We start from the raw sequence: 8,776 nt of genomic DNA on the forward strand, positions 1-8,776 counted from the left end.
TAATAATGTTATGTCTTAGCTTTAGAGATTGTAAGGCAAAGAGAATGTTAATTAAAAGGTTGTATAAATCATTAATAATTAATAATTAATTACATATGAAGAATTTGCTAAATTCCAAGACACATATGGACCTTGTTAATTGTTGGATTTTATATAGTTTTTGTGCAATAAGTTGACAATGACAATATGATGTAGTACTAGTTATTATATAGGAGTACATCAATTTGATTGCAAAGTCTTGGATATATAAATTGACACTAGGCTTTAATTAAACATTTGACTAATTACACTACTTGTACCTCTTATTGTAATCAAATTGATGTTTATGTATATTATAATTACTAGTTATTCATATTGTCATTGTCTACTTATTGTACAAGAACTTTATAGAATTAATGATCCACGAGAAGAGGTCTGTTTACATCTGACTCCTTTATCTCACAAAGGGTATAGACAAGGAAACATGTCTAGAATACATTTGATATTACTCCGTATAAGCTAAGAGATACCTCATCTGTGTCTTTGTAAAGGTTTTAAAGGTTACCACAGAGACTAGAAACAAGGATAAGCAAACGATTCTATGATCACGATTGAAAATAATAATAAAAAATTAATTCACGAGAAGTGGTCTGTTTACAGCTGACTTCTTTTTATTTCTCCAAGGGTATTGATGACAAAACATGTCAAGTATATACAGTACTGTAAATGAGACACTTAAGCCGCGTTTTTGTAAAGGTTTTGAAAGTTACTATTACGACTAAGAATAAGGATAAGCAAACGATTTTATGATCACGATTGAAAGCGATATTTAACATTAATTAACAAGTATAGAAGATATAATTATAGATTCTGGTTGGTAAAATAGACACTTCAAGAGTTCAAGCAAATCCCAATTGTGAACATATCAGATTTTATCCTAGAAGATTATGTTTTGCAATAGGAAAGCAGACAATGTGAGTTCAGATTAGATTCAAAAAAATGGTTGCAAAGTAAGGAAAAAAGAGTTTAATAAGATTCTCAAGATTATAATAAAAAAAGTAGATTAAATTTCAAGAACTCATTTAATTTGTGCAATTTGAATCAATGTAGATTGACTTTCATCAATGATTTGTCATGCATCTCCGTCCAGTTCTCCACTCTAATCATGAGACACCCTGTCTTCTAAATTCTATGTTACAAGTAGACCAAGTACAAAGTAACCCTCTTATATAACGACTACGAAAAAACCTTAATTCGGAAATAATTCTAAAGCGGTTGATATGGTCCTGTTTGGCAAACGGCAGAAGCATATTTATAATAGCAGATAACGTTAGCCGAATACGGTTTGGCAGATTTTAGCAGCAGGTTTGACCATCGAGATAAATTAGCAGAATTAAGAAAACGTGTTTGGTAAGCAGATTATAGGATAAATCTACCATTTTCATGTATAAAATGAATATTCTATTACTATGCTGCTATTAGCAGAATATGCTGCTATTAGCAGCATATTCAAAAATAGTAGATTCCGACCAATATGCTATCCGAATATGCCATTAACCAAACACATAAAATTAGTAGATTAATTGGTCAATCTGCTATTTATAGTAGATTAATTGGTCAATCTGCTATTTATGCCGGAATCTACCAATTTCACCTAATATGCTGTTTACCAAACAACGCCATTAACCGTCCACCACATAGGTGAGGAAACACAAATTCTTCTATAAAACCGAATTACTTAAACACCAACCAAATTTCACATATATAATGCTAACTTTAAAATGAAAATAATTGCTTCAACTAACATAACCCGTCGGCCGTCACGTATATAGGAAAAAATGCAGATTTTCGTATATAACATTATTTTTTTCTTATATTACCAGCCCAATTTCACATTTATATGAATTGGAATTATTTTGGGTGACTAACACGAACAATAACTTAAGGGTGGTGCTCATTCATGGACGGAATTTACTCTTTTATGGACGTAAATGACTAATTTACCCTTCTCACTTACTCCCTCCATCCCTAATTCCCTAATTACCTCCTGCTCCCACCAACCCACAACCCAGCCACCACCTCTACCCCAGCCACCTAGATCTGCCCTTTCCCCACCCATCACCGCCACGTCAAAACTAAAATTATCAAAATTGAAGAAAAAATTGTAAACAAATCCAAGAAACTGCACAATAAATTCAAAACTACTCAGTTCTAATCGCAAAAGACTACTACATACCGTGAAACTAAATTTATCACAATTGAAAAAAATTGTAAACAAATCGAGGAAATTGCACGAAATCAAATCAAAACTAATGACGGCAAAGTTCTAATGGCAAACTACTACTGCCGCTAAACTAAAATTATCAAAATTGGATGTAAATTGTAAACAAATCGAAGAAATTGCACGGAATTAGATGATCCAAATTCTCACTTCAATACATATATTTAATCGAGTCAATAGAAACAATAATTCATGTAATTTGTCCAACAAAATCGAATATTGACTTATTTGATGGGTGGATTAAGATTCTTCATTGAAGAATTTGGATCAATTTGATTATTCATTATGAAAGGAGAAAAGAAAAAAGAGAGAATTTTTATTTCACTTTTTTATGAAAAGGGTAATGAATGGAAAAAATATGGAAAAATGTCTATGATTAAGTAAAACCCGTCCATGAAAGAGCAACTACGTAACTTAATTGATAAAAATATGAAAGAGATTGAGAGGTAATTGCTCTCGTGGGCCACTTTGATTTAGAGCAACTGAAGTCTGGGCCGGCTTTGGGTCGGCTTTGGGTCATCCTTATCGGTTATGGATCGGGCACTACAAGTTTTATTGACTGGATCAAAACTCAAAATGTATTGCCTAAACCGTGAGATTACTGATTCAATAGAAATTGGGCCCAGCCCAATATCTTTTTTTTTTAGGAGGTGACACAAAGTCGGTATAAATGTATAATACATAGACCGCGGTTTTTATTATTCAATCTATCGTTCATAAGATCTCCGTCTTAGTTATTGCGCCACAACCCCTTCACTTGGCCCAATATCATTTATGCGTCCATTTTTTATTTCAAATGTTTTTAATATTTTTTATGTTTATGTTACTTCAATTAATTTTTCCCTTCATTTTACAGCTGCCAAAAAAAAAAAAAATTAAATTTTCCCTATGAATGGCTATGATGAGACATAACGGGAGTTTCACATGCTTTGTTCATCTATCGTTCTAGGCATAAGGTAACAGAAGAGCTTAATTATACCGATTAATGTCGTATTAAATAAAGATGTTTGTTATAATTTTACTTAATTAGCTAGTTAATTCGTCGTTTATTTATCTTAATTAAATTTATGTTCTTAGCCTTACACCTTGTAACTCTACCATCAAATACAAAATATATACTCCTTATATATATATCTTAGATGTTCATGCTAGTAAATTTCGAATATAATGGAAAAAGGTATCCTTGAAGTACTTCTTGTAAATGCACGAGGCATAAAACGCACCCACTTGATTCGTAAGTATTTTTTTTATGCACCTAATAAAAAGGTAACAACTGCGAGTATTCCTGTTCAAAAATAAACATTATTATTTCGATTTAAACTATGAAAGTATTAACCAAGTGATTAAGATGAGATACTTATATACATACCCCGTTCTTTTTATTATTGTTATAAATACTCGTGTGCATGTCAAAGAGGTTTCTTTTTATATGCACAGTTAATAAGAATATAAAACCGATTTTGAAACTCTAACCACCAGCTTGTGTTAGAGTATAAAACCTATTTTGGGACTCCAACCATCAGCTTAAGCTGATGGTTAAAGTCACAAGATCGGTTTTATATTCTAACCGTTAATAACAATAGTGATTAATATTGTTGTATTTTCTTAGGTAAACCATCCTATTATGCATTGTTACAATGTGGAAGTGAAGAAAGAAAGAGCAAGACAACTAAAGGTGTGTATAATATAACATGATTAAAAGAAAATAAATTTTTATTATCAATCTTATTATAAACTTGAATTTGAAAAATTCAGGGTATGATTATAAAGCAATTTGGAATCAAGTATTCGAGTTCGAGTTTCCATTGTGTGAATGGAAGAACTTAACTCATCTTAAAATTAATATAATGGATGAAGAATATTTTACAAAAGATGGAGGATTTGTTGGACGAGCCGTGTAAGTTTTTAATTTACATATAAAAAACCATAGCTTATCGAAATTTTTTTAAGTTATATCAGGTATACCATGTCACTGTACATCATAACTAAAGAATTTTTACGTGATTGATTGTATGATACAGAATTTTCCTAGGAGGAATTGTAACGGAAGGTAACGACAAAGGGTACATTGAATTACATCCGTCTCGTTATAATGTAGTGCTCGAAGACACAACCTACAAAGGTGAAATCAAGATTGGTTTGAAATTTCGAGTTAATGTGAGAATTTATTTTAGCTGAAAAATGTATTTTCAATTGATTTTTTGCAAATAACAAAACCAAATAATTATGATTTATTTTTTATTATTATGTGTAGAAAGAAGAGAATAAAGAGACTGAAGAACGTAGAATTCAGATTATGAGATCAAGATGTGATTTGTATAAAAATTTATGGAGATTTTTGAGATTGTCTTCATGGTGGAGAGTCCTTTTTCCATATGATCAACTTTGAAGTCCTAATGATCATACTTGGGCCCCCCGGCTTAAATCCAGACTAAATCGAATGGTCTACATCAAAACAAATCACAATACTTATATAAGGCAGCTTTATACAAGCATAGATTATATAGTCAGCATTTAATTCTCGTCTGTAAGTTTAATTTAGATCATATGTTACACTTCAGAAGGCGAAAAAAAATGTTTCTTTAAAATGAAATTTAATGGTAGAGTTATCGATTGGTCCAATACGAGCCATAAAAACAATTTTGATGACGATGTTGTTCAACAATTTTACCAGCTATCTATATCATCGGTCGAAATTGTACTAATTTTTTTATTTTTTTTAATATTTGTCCTAATAGGAAATGTGACACAAACCATTTTCAATTATAAATGATAGATTTTGCCAGGTTGGTTTCTGATGTTTTATGTTATTTGACAATTTCTACATTATTTGGCCTTAATAAAATACTTATCGAAAACGACATTTTATATATATTCAGGACTCTATGCTTGGCAATTTAGCATATAAATGAGTATATTATCTTCAAGTATTTGTAAAACGATTTATTGCCAAATCCGCCTTCATAAATAGTTCATGTCACGTATAGTTTCGCTATCGCACAATCTTCTCAAATTATAGTAAAAGTAGTACTCTGCATGTTCTCTAAATACTCATTCAACGTAAAGAAAACAAATCTAGCACTAAACCAGTCTAATCTTTTGATTCTTCTAATTTTCTCCCTCAATTTTTTTCAAAATCACACATTCTTCCACAAATTCTATCAGCAGCTAGACTTTTTGTTGTTCTTCACTAAATTACGGTCGAAATCGTCTGTAGTTCCTAATCATACTAGGTGGGTGATCAATGGTTGATGCATTGAGAATGAGATGAGCTTACTTAGAAGATCTTCTTTTTCAGGAAAACTAAGGTACCCAAAAAATTATGTAATGTAATGTTTTATGCAAATGTTACTATACATGCAGCGAGAATAATAATGTGACCACTTTTTGATAAATAGTAACTAATTTTTATGATTAAAAAATGACCATTTTTTTGGTCACTATCTACCCTAAACAGTCACGATTTATCAGAAAGTGGTCACATTTTATCAAAAAGCACGGGAAAAACGGTTGTACACAAGAATTGTTTCAAACCCACATTTTGTATTATTTGATTTCGTAAATTTGGCAACCAATATATAATATCAAGCTGCATCGTAGCTAATTTAGCTGGTTGCCTGGTTCAAATCTCGTCAGTATCAAACGCAAAACATGACATATCATGATTCATTTTCGTTTATCTTGATGGAAATAAGCCTATAATAATATATATGACCGTTTCTTACAACATTTCTATGCTATTGTCAAACACAAATTCTCATTTGTGACGCGTCACAAACTGTGACCGAAAAATGTGACTATTTTTATGATAAAATATACTTCACATCAATTTGTGACCCGTCAGAAGAGAGACCAACTGATTGTCAAAATAGTGTGTGACACAGAATGTTTATATAGGTACTTTTGTTTCCAAGGAAGCCTAACAAAAGAGATCATGGAAGGATCAACGACAGACGAAAGCTATGACGTAAATGATCAGTCAACAGCATCGCCGACAAGTAGCTCTGTCTCTTACTGCAGGACTAATTCAGAGCTGTCAACCTTCTCTGACCCTGCTGACAGCTGCTCCGATGGAGCGTCACCTGTAGGTTTGGGTGTTCCGCCTAGGTCTGGGACTCCTCCACTGGCGTCCCAATCTAGGCTCGGATTAAGACGGTCTATCAAAAACATTATTGATAGATATGAGGAAGTTGACACTGCAGATATAGGTATATCCTCATTGTTATCAGAATCCCGATTTTTCTTTTGCTTTATGGCTGACATGTGATGTTTGTTTCCTTGAAATTATATCAAGAGCTGGAAATGATGAAAGAGAGGTTTTCAAAGCTTCTGTTGGGTGAAGACATGTCAGGAGGCGGGAAAGGCGTGAGTACAGCGATGACAATCTCGAATGCCATTACTAACCTCTATGGTAATAATCTAAAGCCTCACTGAAATGATCCCATTTTTCGGATTGTTTGCTAATCAAGGGCGGTTCTAAAGGATGATTCATGCCAGCCGACCCCAAATCATTTTGGGATTAAGGCTCTGATGTTGTTGTTGTTGTTGTTGCTAATCAAGGGCGTAAATTTGTACAGCTACCATTTTTGGGAATGCTTTGAAGTTAGAACCTCTTAAACCAGAGAAGAAGACTATGTGGAAAAGAGAAATGGAGTGCCTTCTTTCTGTATGCGACTCCATTGTCGATTTTCTTCCTCAAGACGAAAATGGTGTTGAGGTAAATAGACTAAGTGTTATAACAGAAGCAAGAAAGAACAAATAAAGAACAACAAACGCACAAATTTACATGGTTACAGATAAAATAGAGTTTTATTGATATGTGAGGAGTTTTCAGATTACAGATTTAGACGGTATGATAAGCATGACTACTAGGTAGAGGCTTAGAGAGTTTATATAATACTCTCTAAGACCTAATAAGGCCCAAAACAGACCTAGCCCAATAACATACGGTAACCGTTTAAGTGCATAGTCGTTCGAAACGGCGACTAACAAAATCAAGGCACAAACCCAACACTAAGCAGTAAGCACAAGTTTCGGGTGAGACAGTTGTCTTAAAATCGCTGCAGATCCGTTTGATGGACTGATTTAGCCAAATTTATACTCAAATGTATGTACACTGATGATTATGCAGGTAATGTGTACAAACCAAAGGACAGATATTCAAATGAATCTCCCTGCACTGAAGAAACTTGATGGAATGCTCTTGGTAAGTTCGGCAACATCGTCAAGGTTATTCCCTGAGATTCTGAACGAATGTGAATGACAGACTGTAGTGATGCTTTCCTGCAGGATATACTGGATAGTTTTCAGAACACGGAATTTTGGTATGCAGAACAAGGCAAAATGTCGAGGAATTCATCAAGAGCAACCTCGTTCAGAAATGAAGTATCGCGTAAAGATGAAAAATGGTGGCTGCCAGTTCCTTGTATACCATCTGGTGGAGTCTCAGACACTGCAAAGAAACATTTGAGACACCAGCGTGATTGCGCCAGTCAAATTCATAAGGCTGCCATGGCTATCAACAATAATACTCTCAATGAGATGGAAGTACCTGAATCGTATATTACAGGACTTCCCAAGGTATCACAGTTTATCCTTCCTTTCTAAGATTGATTATACATCTGTATCTGACACGAGCTATTACAACGTTGTTTCAGAGCGGAAAATCATGCTTGGGAGATGCATTATATAAATACATGTACAATGCAGAAGTGTTCTCCCCTGACCACCTTCTTGATACATTAAAAGTTACCTCAGAACGCGAAGCCCTTGAGCTAGCTGATAAAGTTGAAGCTTCCTTGTATACATGGAAGCGGAAGTCTGGAATAACCCATTCGAAATCATGGCAAGTGATGAAGGATCTAACGTCTGACGTAGACAGGGGTGACAAGAATTACATCCTGGCCGATAGAGCTGAAACATTGCTGTTCTCTTTAAAGCACAGGTTCCCTGGACTTTCACAGACGACACTTGACACGTGTAAGATCCAATACAACAGGGTAAGTTTTCTCCGCTTCATGACCAATTCAATTAGACCTGGCAAAACTAACCCGACCTAATGACCAGATTACCCGACCTACTTGCAGGATGTAGGCCAAGCAATATTAGAAAGCTACTCGAGGGTTCTGGAAGGCCTGGCATACAATCTTGTTTCTTGGATTAACGATGTAATGTCTGCAGACAAGCTGATGAAAAACCAAGAACACTCAGGAACATAAAATGGATCCAATGTATAAGATCCCCTCATTCATATGATATCCTTTCCGCGTGTTTGCTTCTCGTCTGAGATCGTTCAGTTGAATACAATGCAGTTGTAAACTTGTAATCCGTAAGTTATAATATAGACATTAAGGATGGTATCATGGATCATCGAGGTCAAAATGATGCCATCCTTCGTATTCCAATCTGACCATTTACAGTTTCAAGATATTCATTCATACTCAAGCTTCAAAAGCCGTCGTCATTTTCAGTGGCACTAGATCCTCATTCGCAACACTAAAATATACTCGTAATCAA

The 8,776-nt window shown here is 34.1% G+C and overlaps 1 pseudogene; it reads left to right on the plus strand.

The window, feature by feature from the left end:
* Positions 1 to 6,168: 6,168 nt before the first annotated feature.
* On the plus strand, positions 6,169 to 8,478 carry LOC141587304 (rop guanine nucleotide exchange factor 4-like; annotated as a pseudogene).
* Positions 8,479 to 8,776: the final 298 nt, after the last annotated feature.

The sequence above is a fragment of the Silene latifolia genome, chromosome 6, assembly GCF_048544455.1.
Source record: "Silene latifolia isolate original U9 population chromosome 6, ASM4854445v1, whole genome shotgun sequence".
NCBI classification, from domain to species: Eukaryota; Viridiplantae; Streptophyta; class Magnoliopsida; order Caryophyllales; family Caryophyllaceae; genus Silene; species Silene latifolia.